A 19,485-nucleotide genomic window follows, 5' to 3' on the forward strand; every position below is an offset into this window, starting at 1 on the left:
ACTGATTGTCAGTCTAAGGATGAAATGCAATACTAAAATGCAGTCGAGTACCTAGAGCTTCATGTAACTTGCTCCTAAATCCAGACATAAATCGTAGATCTCTGTCAGAAATAATAGAAAGTGGCACAGCGTGCAATCTAACAATCTCAGCAACATACAACTCTACTAATCTCTCGAGTGAAAAATCCATACGCACTGGAATGAAATACGCGTACTTTGTCAAACAATCAAGAATAACCCATACAACATCTTTCTTTCCCGGTGACAGAGGCAATCCCGATACAAAATCCATCTTGACACACTCCCATTTCCACTCTAGAATCATCACTGGTTGTAGTAAACCCAAAGGTACTTGATGTTTGGCTTTAACTTGTTGACAAACCAAATATCTTGTTACGAACTCTGAGATCCCTCCTTTCATACCTGACCACCAGTACATTTGTTTCAAGTTGTTGTACATTTTATTGCTACTAGGATGAATTGACATGCTATTACTATGAGCTTCCCTTAAAATCTTCTAAATAAGATTAGAATCTTTCGGAACACAAATTCTGCCTTTGAAGTACAAATGTCATCGAAACGAACATGAAAATCTGAATCATGTGTCGTTTCAATCTGTTTTTATTTAGCCATAAAAATATCATCATATTCCTGAGCTTTGCAAATCTATTGCGAAAACATCAGTCTAGCTTTTAATTTAGCTAAAATTGAACCGTCATCAATCAATGTCAATCACGTGTTCAATGCTCGCAAAGCAAATAGAGATTTTCTACTAAAAGCATCAGCAACAACATTAGCTTTTCCTAGATGATAGTCAATGATCAAATCGTATTCTTTTAATAGTTCGAGCCATTTGTGCTGTCTCAAATTCAAATCTTTCTGTGACATCAAATACTTCAAACTTTTGTGATCAGTAAGGATATGTCATTTTCTCCGTACAATGGTGTCGCCAAATCTTCAAAGCAAACACAATAGCTGCAAGTTCTAAATCGTTAGTCGGATAATTCTTCTCGTGCGATTTCAACAGTCTAGAAGCATACGCTATTACTTTGCCCTCTTGCATCAAAACACAGCCTAAACTATTCAACGAAGCATCATTGTAAATCACAAGTTCTTTACTGATCTCTAGCTGAACTAACACTGGTGCCTCGGTTGACAAAACTTTCAATTGATTAAAACTTTGCTGACATTTCTCGAACCATTCGAATTTAACATCTTTTTGCAACAATCTCGTCAATAACATAGTAATCATCAAGAATCCCTTAAGGAATCTTCTGCAATATCTGACTAAACCCAGAAAACTTCTAACTTCAGATAAATTTCTCAGAGGTTTCCAATCTACCATAGCTAAAATTTTGCTCAGATCAACTCTAATGCCATTGGTCGATACAACATGTCACAAAAAATTGACTTCTTGAAGCCATAACTCACATTTACTAAACTTAGCGAACAGTTGTTTTTCACGTAAAGTTTGAAAAACAATTCTCAAATGTTGGGCATGCTCTATCTCATCTCATGAATAGATCATAATATCATTAATGAACACAACAACAAATCTTTCTAAATACGGTCTGAATATTCTGTACATCAAGTCCACAAATATTGCAGGTGCATTAGTCAAATCAAATGGCATCAGAAGAAACTTATAATGTCCGTACCTAGTTTTGAACGCGATTTTTGGCACGTCTGAGTCTTTAACCTATAGTTGATAATAACCAGAACGAAGATCAATCTTTGAAAATACTGTCTCACCTTTCAATTGATCAAATAAATTATCTATACGTGGTAATGGATACTTGTTCTTAATCTTGACTTTATTGAGTTGTCGATAGTCAATACATAACCGCACGGATCCGTCCTTTTTCTTAACAAATAACACAGGAGCACCTCAAGGGGAAAAACTGGGTCAAGCAAAACCTCTATCTGTTAACTCTTGTAACTGTGCTACCAACTCTTTCAACTCAATAGGCACCATCTTGTTCAGAGCTACAGATATCGGAGATGTTCCCAGCATTAACTCAATAGCAAATTCAACTTCTCTGATCGGTGGTAACCTTGGTAATTCCTCTGGAAACACATATGTGTACTTGCATACCACTGGAACCGATTCTAGCTTTAATTCAGGAACTTTAGAATCAAATATATAAGCGAGATACACTTCACAACATTTTCTAACATGCTTTTATGCCGACATAGTCGAAATAATATTAGATGCACTATCTAGTCTATCTGATTCAATCCGAAGCTTTTCACCATTCTGACACTTCAATACTATATACTTTCATTTACAATTCACAATAGCAGCATGTAGAGCTAACCAGTCCATACCCAAAATCACATCAAACTCATCAAAAGGTAGTAAGATCAGATCAACTGGAAAGTTGCGATCCCAATGATACGATTCTGACTCCGTCGAATGATCCGAGTCGTTTATAAGTTCGATCGTCTAACAAGAAGTATCGTTCATTTATGTTGATTGATTTGGAAAGATGAATAAATATGGAGCAGGATAACAATGATAAGTTCAATTGGCAAAGTTTAGATGACAAAGGTTTGATGATCAAAGAAATAAAGAAATAAAATGGCTGGAAAATAGGATGGAAATGAAGTGGCTTAAGTGCCAAGCAACTTCCCGGCAGCTTCCTTGGTGATCCTGATGCTTAGGGGATGTCAATGGGCAGCAAATAATGGCTGGTTCAGCTAGAAATTAAGTGAAAATGTTTTGCGGGCTGGATTGGTGATGCTAGATTTAGCTAAGGTGCTTGCATGAATTGATGGAGCTGCTTTGGTTAGCTGAACAACTTTGTTGATTTAAATGGTTTCTTGAGCATTCTAATAGCCATTAGGTGTGAAAACAAAAGATGAACAGTCCCTTGAATGTGAAAGCACAAAACCGATCAGCATCTTCTGTGTGAAAAGCACTTCCAGCAATGTGAAAGAAATTATTTGGCTGAATAGTCAGCTTGGGAAGAGAAACAAGCAGTTTTTTTGCTGAAAAGGTGCTTGGAAAATTTGAACCATCAGCACACCCTATTTATGTCATCCATTGCTTGATTCTTGTACCAAATAAATTCAGCAAATTAATTAGCTCAAGACAAGTTAAATTCGGCAGCCCCAAGACACATTAAATTGGCTTTTAAATTTCGGCATATTAAATAGATGTAATAAGCTGGACATATTTATTCTATGTATGAAATAAGACACATTAAAAACATAAAATAAAACATATTTAATACACCTAATTAAAATGTCCAGATTTTGACAAATTAAATACTCAACATTTAATTATGCTGAATTAACTAATTAAACTAACTTAATTAATTTATTCCGGCAACTATGTAAAAGCATAAATTAAATAAATTGAAGTTCAAGCTCAATGAGCTAGAATCAGCTCCAATTGAGCTCCATTGAGTTGGAACAAGCTAGATCAGCTTGTGAAAATTTGCGAATGACGCTTGATGAGCTGAACCAAGGACATTTCCGGGGCGTGGTCGTATCATCCCCCTTCTTCAAAGCGACTTGTCCTCAAGTCGAGCCTCTTGTCCCTCACAAAAGGTTTGTTCTTATACAGCCCTTTATGGTAGCATGGAATGAATAGGCTCATAATTTCCTAGAAAGAAGTCATCACTTGACAAGGAGAAACGTCATCAATGTCATAGGAAAAAGATCTAACAAAATGATGAGTTAGGAATATAAAAACCCATTTCATCTATTTGTTATATGCTTGAGCAAATGAACAGCTACCAAATTCAAAATAGTCGACAAACCTTACCTTTTCAAATGGAATCTCCTTGTTCGGCAACAATGAATTTTTAGGAGTCAATTCAAAAACCATGAGGAAATTGATTAAATAAACACTTACTACACATCTCACTCTATTCAATTGAATCAAACACACAAAATTCTTACAACCAAATTAATTTGATATATCATCAACAAACAAAGTGTCAACAAACAAACGAATCAAAGGAAAGGTATTCACAGATATTTTAAAACAAATTAAATTTTCAAAATAATTCAGCAACCACACATTTTCAACACAATCAAGGAAATGAAAACGTCCATTGGATTCATGTTCTTGCTCACTTAAACCTTGTATTGGACAGTTGCCTATGAATGCACCAATTGATTTATCAATATTACATTTTTTGAGAATGAAAATCTTTTTACCAATATTCGAAATAGATTTATAATCATCAATCAAGGAATGGCAACTATCGACGACAAAATTTAGTACCTCTTCAAAATTCAAGCTTTGAACAAAATTATCAAATTGAGTTGAACGGAATTGTTCAAGGAATAATTGAATCTCACCTTGCTTACCTCTAAAGATAAGTGATCGAGGATCGGTTTGGGAAGTACCTCTTTCAACCAATGTAAATCTTCCTTTTTCCGGAAGATATTGTAGCTGCTTGGTGGAATTAACCTAAAAAGAAAAGTCATGAAAGCATCGGTTACAAAAAACTATTTTCTTTTTCTCACTCAATTTTCTTTCACTTTGTTTTCCTTTCACTTTTCCTCCACTCTTGTTTTCTTCACCATTCGAATTATTTTCACTCAAATTTTCCTCTTTTCTCTCTTTTGACTCTTTATTCTTTGTTTTAAAAATTTCCATGGATTTTTTCATTCTTTGTTGATGTTTCAGCACTTGTTGTAGAGACAAAGGGGCCAAAGTGATGTTTTTGCCTTTGTGCTTGAATGAATATTGGTTGGTGAATCCATCATGTTTGACTCGTCGATCGAACTGCCACGGCCTTCCAAGAAGTAAATGGCCCGCATGCATGGGCACAACATCACACAAGACCTCGTCATGGTAATTTCCAATCGAAAATAGAATCAACACTTGTTTGGTCACTTTTAGTTCGAATCCGTCGTTGAGCCATTGCAACTTGTAGAGGCTCGGGTGCTTGAGAGTTGGCAAAGATAACTTCTCGATCATAAGTGTTCTTGCCACATTTGTGCAACTCCCACCATCAATTACAATGCTGCAAACTTTTCATAAGACATAACAACGAGTATGACATAGGTTTTCTAGTTGAGGGTCACTTACAGAATTTTACGCATTGAGGCTTCGTTTGACAATGAGCATCTCGCCCTCAACAGCAAATTCTACTTCGTCTTCATTTCAGATGGATGTTCGACTTCATCTTCATTTTTGTCCACTTCATCCTCTAATTCAATTTCACCATTGGGAAGCATAATCAATTTGTTACAATTTGGGCATTGACTCGGTCTGTTCCCTCTTCCTTGGCACTTAAAGCACTTAATATCGCGGGATTGGGATTAAGTATTTTCAATGGCCTTACCTTTGCTAGATTCGACCAAAGACTTAGTAGACTTCACAGGCACCGCGGGTTCTTTCACTTGATTTTCGAAGGCATTCTTGCTTAAACCTTGGTTCCACTTGGGTGCACTCGAAGTTGAATAGCCATGAACAACACCTTTCTTTTGAGTTTCTTCTCGGCTTTGATCACCATATGCACCATGTCTATGATCTCTACGTAGTGTTGCAACTCAATGATGTTGGCTATTTCTCGGTTAAGACCGGCCAAAAATCGCGCCATACTCGCCTCTCGATCTTCCTCCACGTCTGCACGTATCATAGCAATCTCCATCTCTTTAAAATAGTCCTCCATACTTCTCGTCCCTTGTGTAAGATTTTGGAGTTTTTGGTATAACTCCCTGTGGTAGTACGAAGGGATGAATCATCATCGCATTACAGCCTTTATCTCAGCCATGTTTGGATAGGACGCTCACCATTTCGTCTTCGATTAGTCGTAAGTTGGTCCCACCAAATCATCATGTAGTCAAAAAACTTGATAGCTGCTAACTTCACCTTTTTACTCTCCGAGTAGTTGTGGCACTCGAAGATCAATTCGATTTTCTTCTCCCATTCTAGGTATGCCTCTAGGTCCGATCGATCTTGGAAGGGAGGAATAGATAACTTGATACTTTTGAGATCATCATCGTACCTATTGTGATCTCGTTCGCCATGGTGATGTTGACCTCTCCTCTAGTCACTTACATTAGAGCTTTGGTCACTTTTGGCCTCACACGGCTTGGATAAATCATCATCTCGAACTTGTCGTCGGCCACGATTTCTCAGTAGACTTAGAGGGTCCTTTCTCAACGAGCTCTACCCTCCACATGGTCAGGTCTTTCTTGAATCAACTCCAACTTTTGATCGAACAATCATTCCACCTCGCATAGTAATGCTTGTAAATTTAAGTCCGGCACATTTCGAATAGGTTCCCTTTTCCTCCATGTTTCTTGTAGGGCTTCGAGACATATGAAATGGAAACCTCACAGCAAGAACCTCACAATTCACTCGAAAAGAAAATAATCAGTACTCACACTCGTGTTTACACTCTTTAATGGCTTTTTCTTCTCTCTAATGCTCTTGCAACACTCGTGCCTTTTTCCACTCAACCTCCTCTCGTGATTTCGTAGAAAGAGTTGTTTAGGCTTAATCAAAGTTTAGGGGTCGGCTTTAAAGGGTTTCAAGGGAATTAATGTTGTGCTGAAAGGTTGGTTGAAAAGAATTATATTGGTTTTCGGAATGTTGCATGAAGATAGAGGAATGATAACAATAAGAAGTTGAGAATCGGAAACTTGAATGCTAAATACAAACCCTTTTTTTATATATATATCCTTCGATTTTTTTCATTTTTTTACTTCAAATACAATATGAATAATATAAAAGAGCTTTGAAATTCACAAAAATATTCTTTTTTTTCGATTTTTTGTCACAAACCTACTCCGGAGGTGCTAAGAACATCCGTACTCCTCGTTTTTGCTGGCTCTGATACCAAATGATATGTTCTCAGCTTCGTCGAATGATCCGAGTTGTTTATAAGTTTGATCGTCTAACAAGAAGTATCGTTGGTTTATGTTGTTTGGTTTGAAAAGATGAATAAATATGGAGCAAGATAACAATGATAAGTTCAATTGGAAAAGTTTAGATGACAAAGGTTTGATGATCAAAGAAACAAAGAAATAAAATGACTCGGAAATGGAATGGAATGAAGTGGCTTAAGGTCGAAACTGAACCAACACTATAATGAGTATAATGAGTGTTGATCCAGGGTTTATAAGAAACTCAAGAGAGAATTTGTGATGGAATGGAACCTTGACCCGTTACCTAGGAAGGTAAGAACCAGAGGTATAGTTTTTGGGTGAACGCCACACTCGATTTGAGTGATAAGTTCGAAGTAGACTAAGTTTGACGCCACTGACAACAGATAAGCCAAGCTAAGTCCTTGAACAAAATTTGAGAGAAGTATTCTCACAAAATAACTCAAATAATATTCTAATTGTCAAAAGTGCCCAACTTAAGAAAATATTACAATATTTAAAGTGAAATCTTAGGCTAGCCAAATAGTCAATTGGAGAGCCAAATAGTCATGTGATTTCAGCCTTTAATTGAGCTTAAAGTGCCAAGCAACTTTCTAGCAGCTTCCTTGGTGATCTTGATGCTTAGGGGATGTCAATGGGGAGCAAATAATGGCTGGTTCAGCTGGAAATTAAGTGAAAATGTTTTAGGGGCTGAACTGGTGATGCTAAATTCGGCCAGGGTGCTTGCATGAATTGATGGAGCTGTTTTGGTTAGCTAAACAACTTTGTTGATTTAAATGGTTTCTTGAGCATTCCAATAGCCATTAGGTGTGAAAACAAAATATGAACAGCCTCTTGAATGTGAAAGCACAAAACCGATCAGCCTCTTGTGTGTGAAAAGAACTTCCATCAATCTGAAAGAAATTATTTGGCTGAATGGTCAGCTTGGGAAGAGAAACCAGTAGCTTTTTTTCTGAAAAGGTGCTTAGAAAATTTGAACCATCAGCACACCATATTTATGCCGTCCATTGCTTGATTCCTGTACCAAATAAATTCAGAAAATTAATTAGCTCAAGACAAGTTAAATTCGGTAGCCCTAAGACACATTAAATTGGCTTTTAAATTTCGGCATATTAAATATATGTAATAAGCTGGACATATTTGTGCTATGTATGAAATAAGACACATTAAAAACATAAAAGAAAACATATTTAATACACCTAATTAAAATGTCCAGATTTTGACAAATTAAATACTCAACATTTAATTAAGCTGAATTAACTAATTAAACTAACTTAATTAATTTATTCCAGCAATTATGTAAAAGCATAAATTAAATAAATTGAAGTTCAAGCTCAATGAGCTAGAATCAGCTCCAATTGAGCTCCACTGAGCTGGAACAAGCTAGATCAGCTTGCGAAAATTTACGAATGACGTTGGATGAGCTGAACCAAGGACGTTTTCGAGGCGTGGTCGTATCATCCAAATCATCAAAGGACAATTTTTATAGACTTTATCAACTAACACATACTGACCTAGGGGAAGAGTACCAACCATAATAACACATATATACAAACCAAACTTGTCAACTAACATACATCACAAGTTCACCTATACATGCCATTATAACCTTGGCTAAAACATCAAAATCTACCGATATATTCGTTGGATAGTGTGATGAGTCTCCGACGAGCTGGAAACATGAAAATAGATACACTTTTTCATGCCCTTTTTAACTCAAATTCATGTAATTTCGTAGTAATTCTTATCGAAAATATATAATAATTATAAAATAATTAAATTGTACTTAAATTATTAAAATTTTGAATATTAATTAATTTTATAATAAATTTTAATTTATTTCGACAGATTCACACAAAGGGCAAAAATGGCTCGATAGACATTGCTAAAAGTGCAAAACCGAGAAACGATTCTTTAAGCATCGAGGTGAATTAATTTTTTAGCCTAAGATGGTCCAATTTATGAATATTAATTCATAATATAATTAATTTTAATTTTAATCCAATTTATTTTGGGTTAAATTTATGAAAGGAGGCCCAGTTGTGCTAAACTGAGAAGATAGATCCAACCGACCAATGGGCTGCCCAAAACCGTCCCACATGCTGACCCAATTAGCTTATTTAGCAGATTATTTGTCTTGCAAAATATCCCTTGAGGCTTCCTTGAAATTGCATTCAAACCCCTCCACCTATCAAGCTATTGTAGATTTGCCCTTAGCTAAATTTAGCAAGTCTGAAAGCTTCAGACTTGCCACATGTGTGGCCGACCATGGGGGGTGTTAATTACTGCTGATTTTTGTTATTTTTAGCAGCCTACTTAACCTATAAATACCCCCCTTGGCTACTCATTTGAAACACACCCCTCATCCTTTCATTTTTCACTTCTTCTCTCTTCCTCTCTTCAAAATCGTTCCTTTGTTCTTCATTTTCCTTTCCATTCCTTTGTCGGTTTCCCCTATTGGAAAAGAGCCCTTCAACCACCATTGGTAGTAGAATTAAAGTGCTCGTAGAATCCTCAGTTCAATAAGAACAAGCGAATAAGGAGGAGCGGAGCAAACTAGTCAAGTTTCAGAGAAACACTGGATTTGATTCTAGCTCCCTATCTTTTAATTTTTATTGTTTTTGTTATGAACATGTCTATGAATACTTGTTATGTTGATATGTTTAATTTAATTAATATGGATTAAATTTAATTTGTGTTAGGTTGATTGCATTTCATCCACTTAAGTTATTAAAATTATGTTTGTGTTGTTATAGGTTTTGGTAAATTGTTTGATTAAGTAAAATCATGATTAAGTTATTCTTGGATTATAATTCTAAGGTAACTAATGAATTAATTATTAAATTGTGTTGAAATTGTAATTAATTGACACAATACTTAATCAGTGCATGTTTAGTCTTCTAAGGTAGCTAAGGGTTAAATTAGCGACGGTATTAAATGGTACATTAGCCTTGCATAACTTTCAAGATTATTGTGATCAAACTGTTTCAATTTAGGTATATATTGTTACCTCACTTAATCTTCTATGTGCTTATGAAGATTGATTAATTGTTTGAATTGGCATTGAAAAATGTTTAAGAGATTAGATAATCTAATAAGTATGTATGAGCAGTAGTTAGCAAACTACCAAGTTGCCTTGAATTTATTCGTAACAACATGAACATGAGTTTAGTGATTTCAAGTTAAGAAATGTAATTAATCTAACACAATTATGTCATCTTGATTAAAATCAACTTTTGAAATCATGCATTGGAACTTTTATTATTATTTTATTTTACTTAGTTAAATTTTAGTTTTAATCACTTCCTCAAAATGAAAATATTTTTCTTCACCAAAGTGTTTTTAATTGCATTCAAAAATAATTCTTTTCATAGTCCCTGTGGGTACGATAACACGACATTTACTTGTCACTTATTACTTGTTGCGATTGTATACACTTTCACATTTCCATTGTTCCAGGAGCTTCCCAACCAAATGAGCTTCCCATTATCTACAAATCATAGGAAATAAAACTACGTAATGCTTAGGAAGCTCGTAAAACATAAAATACAACTTACCATTTCATTAATAAACATTAAGAATAAGCATTATAAAATCCAACCACAAGCTTGGCACAAGCCTAAGCGCCACCAACAACACATATTAGCATATTCAAACATAATTCACATGAATTTAACATAGGTAAGCCATTATACATGAACATAATTCATTTGAATTCATCATCTTCCTTAACATAACATGCTTTCATATTGAACACTTACCATTCCTTTCCTTTTCATGCCCGTTGAATCATTTAGAATATCATTGGATACACGGTATAGCTCACACTAAGTGTGCTAAACATATAACTATAACCTTTCCTTTCCTTTACATCATTGCTCACACGAGCTGTGAAATGGGCCTGCCCACACGAGCTGTGACATGGGCCTTCTGACACGAGTTGTGAAATGGGTCTGCTCACACGAGTTGTGGGTTAGAACGTAAGCTACACGATGTTGCTCACACGAGCTGTGGAGTATCCGCAACAAATGCAGGACCTCAGCCAACAGTAAGACATTCAAGACCAGCCTTCGAAACATGAAAACTCTAATGACATGTCATTTGTATCCTACGAATTCCTAAGGTTCAAACGAGGCTTGATAGTCCTGGTAACATCGTTGGATTTACATTATTCAGTTGCATAGCAATCAACATATTAACATATAAATTAAAACATAGCATTAAATGATATATAATCATAAGAACTTACCTCGACGATTAAGGCATAAAAACAGACTCGACTAATCCGAAGCTTTAGCTTTACCTTGATCTAAATCCGTGTGAGGTCTATCTTGATCTAAATATAAAAATTCAATCCATTTAATAAGTCTATCACCCAATTTAGTCCACAGTTGTAACAGCCCAAAATTTACCCTAGTCGGGAAGTGGTTTCGGGACCACAAAACCGAGTCATAAAAATAATTAATTTCCATATTCTATGCTTATTATGTGTGTACATGAGTATGTGGAAGTTTCATTCTCCAATTTTGCCAATTGTATGAGAAATTATTAAATAGGGATCGATATGAGACATGGTGAAAATATGATAGGCTAATTTAAAATGGTCTATTAATGCATGTTGTGAAAATGATGGGTTTGCATGTCAAATTACCCAAAATTTGAGCTAGTGGTTGGCCATGCTATGGGTGGAAACATGTTGGGAACATGTTGGCCTAGTGAGGTATGTAGGAAAAAATAAAATAAGGAGTATGGGTAATAAAGAAAGGAAAAACAAAAAATGAGTGGTTGTTTCCCCCCCCATTGCCGTGAGCTAAAGAAAGGAAAAGAAAAACTTGTTCATCCTTTTTCATCCTCTTTTGACCGAAAATTCTAAGGGAGGAGGAATGAGTTCTTGCTTCATGTTTGGTTTGGAAGAGAATTAGGAGGAAGTTTGGCCATGCATGTAACTAGATTGAGGTATGTTTGATATTATTCTTTGAGATTCATGTATATTTTAAGTTGTAAGTTTGAAATCTACCTAGCCATGGTTCAAACTTTGTTAAATGATGGAGATGATATTCGGCCATGCATGTTACATTCTTGGTTGGTATTTTGATGTTTGATGTTGTGGTGATGAAGCATGAAGATGAGTTAAGATTCGGCCTAGGTGGAGTTTGTGTTAATGCCATTGCATGCTAAATATGAAGCTTGTTAATGATGCATGTGATGGTGGATTGATGATTCTTGAATCTCTTTTTTTTTAGCATTTTTGAGTGAGCACATATGTGCATTGGTTGCTAGATGGGGAAGAATCGGCTAGCAAGTTGTGTGCTAAGGCCGAATATAATTTTTGTAGGTTAATGAGTAATGCATGTGCTAAATTGATGGAAAGGGAGAGGATGCTTTACTAGTGTATAAATGATATAAAGATTTTAGAAATTATTTTTGGTTAGGTGTATGTATGATTAGGTATATTCGGCCATATGAGTAAATATATAGATGATGTTAAATTTGATTATGTATAATGGGCCATATAGGGTACACATTGTGATATTAACTTTGATTCTCCATAATTGATCAAGTGGGTGATTAGTAAGGGTGATTGCCGAATATACTAACATACATATGCATGTGTCATTGGATTGTAAATATTTAGCAAGGCGGTTAAACTAGTTGATTTATTGATTAAGCTCAAGGAGTTAAAGGAGGAGAATCGAGCAAAGGCAAAGAAAAGATCATCGAGTAGCCGAGTTGGAACCATCTTACCCAACACAAGTAAGTCATTAAGCATATCTTTGGTATTGATTTAAAGGATCGTAATACCTATACCATTGTGTTTAATGAGATGAAATGTATACAAATGTATATGTAAGTAGAGATGAAATTTGTTGAATGTAAAAAGGAAGTGAAGCCTATTGAGTGGCTGGTTTTCGGCACTAAGTGTGCGGGCAATAAGTGTTCACGGTCATGAGATTGGCACTAAGTGTGCGGGTTTAAATTGTACAGCACTAAGTGTGCGAGTTTAAAGTAATGGCACTAAGTGTGCGTGGTTGATTATTAAGCACTATGTGTGCGAACCCAATATATATTTTCTATAAATTATTTACATTAAGGGTGCGACCTTACCGAGTCGATTTTGGACAGCGGAAAAGGTAAGTGTGCGAACTTGAAATGCATGGCACTAAGTGTGTGAGTTTAAAGTGCATGGCACTAAGTGTGCGCGGTTGATTATTAAGCACTATGTGTGCGAACCCAATATATATTTTCTATAAATTATTTACATGAAGGGTGCGACTTTACCGAGTCAATTTTGGACAGCGGAAAAGGTAAGTACCTTGAGTTCATGGCTAATAGGCGCTATGTTTATATTTGGAGTTGAGCTTGGTAAGTTTTGAACCTATGTGACGATTATAGTTGAAGTCACGTACATAAGGTTCATTGTGGAATAGGTGAAAGTTCGTTTAATTGTATGATTATAACGAAAATAAAATGATGTATGAAAGGCCAATGTAGGACTTGGTATGAGATTGAACCATAGGGTTTAAGGAACTATGGTATAGTTTGGTATGGATGGAGTACTTAACCTCATTTCATTGTTTCCTGTTGTGATAATTTTATTAATGGATGGTTGTGGAATGCTTATGGCTTACTGAGTTATATACTCATTCGGTGTTTGCTTGTCACCTATTCTAGGTTTCTTGGACTCGTCTCTTTTTGCGTGATCGTGCCGTCGTCGAAGTCATCACACCGGCTAGCAAGTTTTGGTACTTTCTTCTTAGTCGGCTTAGGAGAACATTTCGGCATGTATAGGCTATTATGTTGTGTTTGAACTTTGGTATGTAAACTTTTAGCCATGCGAAAATGGCATAAATGTTCGGTTGGGTTTGGTTTCATAACGTTAGGTCGTAAATCTTGATAATTCGACCTTTTTATGCCATATGTCATGGTTGATTATTTTGGTGTTAAAATTCATGATATGGCAATAGTGTAGTAGGGGGATGTTTGACAATGATTAGCCTTTGGCATGGCTAGTCATGATCATAATTTGTGATATGTATGACGAATTACTAGTTAGATCAAGGAGAAATCACGAAATGGGCATAGTTGCTTTCGTAACAGATGCTGGCAGCAGCAGTGACGTGAGATTGAAAAATTACTAAAAATAGTAGGAGTGGAATAAATTGATTAATAAACTATGTATTCGAAGCTCGATGAGTCTATTTTCATATAGAAGCAACGAAAAGATCATATGGACAGTATGTTAAGAGATATTCAGGTTCTCGTGAGACAGGGCCAGAACGGTTTCTGGATTCCCTGTTCCGACTTTGGAAATTCATTATAAATTAACCAGAGACAATTAGGAGTCATACCATATATGGATAGATTCCTCTCTTAGTCTAGTTTCTATAGAAACAAACGGCATCAGTATTGAAGCTCTGTGCAGGGAGATATCCAGGTCGTAATGCGCAAAGGTCAGTGTAGTCGATCCCTGTAACATGGGAGACTTTGACTAATAAACTGTACTAATTCTAGAAAAAAATATGTAGATGGGCATATGAGTCTAGTTTCAGGGAAAAATCACGAAACCGATTTTCGAGTTGTGAAACTCAAGATATGATTTTTAAAGCGACTAGTACGCAGATTGGCAGTGTCTGAGAAATATTTTTATAAAGGGTTTAAAGTCTGTTAACATCTCGTGTTCGACTCCGGTGTCGGTCTCGGGTTCGGGGTGTTACAACAGTTCATATTTTTGCATAATTACAACTTAGCCCCTAACATTTTAACCTTTTTACAATTTAGTCCTTAAGCTCGTAAATGGTAATTTATGCAATTTCATCCCTAACCCATGCTAGCCGAATTCATTATAAACTTATAGCAACTCATACAAATTATCATTTCACAATTTCACCATGTACTTTTACTATTTTTACAAATAAGTCCTTAATTGACATTTTCATCAAAAATCACAGTACAAAATTTGTTTATTTATCAACAAGGACTCATAATATTTCACAAAATTTCAATAATCATACAAGAATATTCATGGAAAAACCCTAAAATTTTAACAATTTGAAAAATTAATCCCTGGGCTAGCTAGATTAAGCTACAACGATCCCAAAAACATAGAAATCATTAAAATGGGGCTTAAAAACATAGCATGCAATGAGCAACCCCTAACCGAAACTTCATTTTGGTGGTGTAGTTAGCAAAGAAGATGACACCATGTTTTACTTAAAATTTTAATTTATCTTAATAATTAAATTACTAATTTAATCTTGACTTATAAATCAAAATCATTTAATTTCATGTCCATAAATGTCCACTAACATTTCAAATGGTCTAATTCCCATATAAATCCTTTCACTTTAAAGTTTCATAGTTATTTGACACCTCTAACTTATAGAACTCTACTTTTGCACATTTTATAATTTAGTCCTTTTCAATTAATTAAGCATGCAAACGTCAAAATTTATTAACAAAATTTTTATACGACCCTACTAACATACCATAGACACTAAAATGATAATAAAATAAATATATACTCATTAGATTTGTGGTCCTGAGACCACTATTTTGATTTTACTAAAAACGGGCTGTTACAACTCTCCCCCTAAAGGAATTTTCGTCACCGAAAATCTTTCCAGAAGAGGTTTCGGTATTTCACTTTCATAGATTCTTTCAATTCCCAGGTAGCTTCTTCTATTTCGTGTCGTTTCCAAAGAACTTTTACTAAAGCTGTACTTTAATTTCTTAATTCTTTAACCTCTCGAGCTAAAATTCTAACTGGTTCTTCACTATACGTCATATTAGGTTGTATCTCAACGTCAACAGGTGAAATCACATATGAAGGGTCTGATCGATACCGTCGTAACATAGATACATGAAATACATTATGAATCTTTTCTAACTCAGACGGCAATGCTAACCTATAAGCTACCGATTTGATTCTTTCAATAATCTCATACGACCTAATAAACTGCAGACTTAGCTTTCCTTTACGACTGAATCAAGTAAAATTTTCTTCCAAGATGGTACTTTCAAGAATGCTTTGTCGCTAACTTGAAATTTAATGTCTTTTCTTTTTAAGTCAACATAAGATTTTTGTCGATCTGAGACTGCTTTCAAACTGTCTCGTATCACTTTAACATTTTCTTCGGTTTCTCATATCAAATCAACCTCGTTTAGCTTTTTCTCACTGAGTTCAGTCTAATACAATGGAGTTTGACATTTTTTACCATATAAAGCCTCATATGGTGCCATTTTGAGGCTCAATTGCTAACTGTAGTTGTATGCAAATTCAACTAACAGTAAAAATTTCTACTAGTTACCTTCAAACATTAAAACATAGCATGGAAGCATATCCTCGAGTATTTTAATCACTCGCTGGGACTAACCATTGGTCTGGGGATGAAACGCGGTACTAAAATGCAAACGAGTACCTAGAGCATCATGTAACTTGCTCTAGAAGGGAGATGTAAATCGCATATCCCTATAAGAAATAATGGAAACTAGCACCCCGTGCAATCTGACAATTTCAACAACATATAACTCTACTAATCTCTCAAGTGAATAATTTGTAAGCATTGGAATGAAATGCGCAGATATCGTCAAATGATCAACAATAACCCAAACAACATCTTTCTTTCTCGGAGACAGAGGCAGTCTTGATACGAAATCCATCATGACACATTCTCATTTCCACTCTGGAATCATCACTAGTTGTAGCAAACTAGAAGGTACCTGATGTTCAGCTTTAACTTGTCGACAAACTAAACATCTTGATACGAACTATGAGATCTCACATTTCATAATTGGCCACCGATACAAATTTTTCAAAATAGAACTATCATCAATCGACGTCAACCACATGTTTAAAGCTTGTAAAGTAAACAAAGATTTTCTACTCAAAGCATCAACAACAACATTAGCCTTTATCAGATGATAATCAATGATCAAATCATAGTTTTTCAATAACTCGAGTCATCTGTGCTGTCTCAAACTCAAATCTTTTTGCGACATTAACTACTTCAGACTTTTATGATCCGTGAAGATATGACACTTTTCTCTATACAAATGGTGTAGCCAAATCTTTAAAGCAAACACAATTGCTGCAAGTTCTAAATCATGTGTCGGATAATTCTTTTCGTGCGGTTTCAACTGTCTAGAAGCTTATGCTATCTCTTTGCCCTCTTGTATCAGAACACAACCCAAATTGTTTAACAATGCATCACTATAAAATTCAAATTATTTACCCGAATCTCACTGAACTAACACCAGAGCCTCGATTAACAATACTTTCAACTGATTAAAGCTTTGCTGAAATTTCTCGAGCCACTCAAACTTACCATCTTTTGGGAACAGTCTTGTCAATGGTGTAGCAATCATTGAGAATCCCTTGAAAAATCTTCTGTAATAATCGGCTAAACCCAGAAAACTTTTAACTTCAGAGACATTTCTCGAAGGTTTCCAATCTACGATAGCTGAAATTTTGCTCGAATCAACCCTAATGCCATCGGCCGATACAACATGCCCCGAAAATCTGACTTCTTGAAACCAGAATTCACATTTGGAAAACTTAGCGAATTATTTTTTTCGTGCAAAGTTTGCAAAATAATTCTCAAATGCTCGGCATGCTCTATCTCACCTCGTAAATAAATCAAAATATCGTCAATGAATAGCCGAGTAGTGCTTCTAGCACTAGCCATTAACTTTAAATGTGACCCTCGTTTTCATGTCCTTGACATCAACAGCTGTATTAGGGTATACTTGGGTTACTTCAAAGGGACCTGACCATTGGGATTTCAGTTTGTCAAGAAACAACTTTAACCTTGAGTTGAATAAGAACAGTTGTTGTTGTGGTTCAAATTGTTGTGGCATAATCCTTTTATCATGCCAACGCTTGGTCTTCTTATTGTATAATTTGGTATTTTCATATGCTTGTGCCCTGAATTCTTCCATTTAATTTAGCTTTAGTAATATTCTATTTTCAACAACTTTTCAATTCGTGTTTAATTTTTTTACAACCCAATATGCCCTATGCTCTAACTCAACCGGAAAATGGCATGGTTTTCCCTAGACAAGTTGAATGGTGACATTCCTAATGGAGTTTTATATCTAGTGCAATAGGCCCATAAGGCTTCATCTAATTTCAAGGACCAGTCCTTACGATTTGGGTTATCAACCTTCTCTAAAATCTGCTTAATTTCTTTGTTGGAAATTTTAGCTTGCCCATTCGTTTATGGATGATATGTTGTGACAATCTTTTGTTTTATACCATACATTGTAAAACATTAGCAACTAGCTTGCAATCAAAGTGAGATCCCTCATTAATGATAATGGCTCGAGGTGTACCAAAACTTGTAAAGATGTTATTGAGCAGGAACTTCAGCATAGTCTTGGCGTCATTAGTAGGTAAAGTTGTGGCTTCTATCCATTTGGAGACATAATAAATTGCCACCAGTATGTATAAATTGTTGAACTAGGGTGGAAATGGACCCGTAAAGTATATCCCTCTCACATCAAACAATTCAATCTCTAAAATATTTTACATCGACATTTCATGTCTCCTAGATAGATTGTTTGTCCTCTGACAACAATCGCATGACTTATAAAATTCATGGGCATCCTTGAATGAATTTGGCTAATAAAAACCAGATTTGAGTACCTTAGCTACAGTTCTAACTCTTCCAAGATGCCCTCCACAAGGAGTTGAGTGGCAATGTTACAATACACTTTTCATATCTTTATCAAGAAAATATATTCGAATGATTTGACCTGCACATTGCTTATATAAATAAAGCTCATCCCAGTAGTAAAATTTGGCATCATGCAGGAATTTTAATCTGCCCTGGCTATTCTGATCAAGTGGCAATTGCCTACTGACTAAAAAGTTGGCAATATCAGCATACCAAGGAAATGGGCAGTCAACAATTGTTCATCAAGAAAATCTTCCTTAATAAGTTTAAAATTACCATATTCATTTCCAGCTTCTAAACTTGATAGGTGATCAACAACTTGATTTTTAGTCCCCTTTCATCTTAGCTTCATATCTTTTTTGGTCACCAAATACTTAATGGCAGAATGGTCTCTGTAGACCATGACCTTGGTTCTAACTAAATAAGATCAAAACTTATCAAACGCGAATAATACAGCCAATAATTCATTTTCAATGATGGTATAGTTAAGATGCACATCCATCAGGGTCCTGCTTGTAGAAGAGATTGCATCAAATACCTTGTCTTTCCTCTACCCCAACACTGCTCCCACAGCATAATCGTTGGCATCACATATGAGTTTGAATGGTATTGTCCACTTAGGAGCTATTACAATCGATGCTGCTACTAGTCATTTTTTAACTCCTTGAAAGCTAGTAAACAAGGTTCATAAAAAATGAAAGGTTTATTATGCTCTAGTTGTAACACCCTTAACCCGTATCTGTCGCCAGAATAGGGCTACAGAGCATTACTGTACAAACGAAACATTAAAACATTTATTTCATACATCTTTGCAAACATAATCTAATTACATTCAATCACATACATAACATTCCTTAATCGAGCTCTTAAGGCCCTAGAAATACCTTAGGAACAATTTGGGACCAAATTGGAAGCAATTAGAAAGTCTAAGAAAAAAGTTAGAAATATTGGACTA

The sequence above is a fragment of the Gossypium hirsutum genome, chromosome D03 (genome assembly GCF_007990345.1).
Source record: "Gossypium hirsutum isolate 1008001.06 chromosome D03, Gossypium_hirsutum_v2.1, whole genome shotgun sequence".
In the NCBI taxonomy this organism is placed as follows: domain Eukaryota; kingdom Viridiplantae; phylum Streptophyta; class Magnoliopsida; order Malvales; family Malvaceae; genus Gossypium; species Gossypium hirsutum.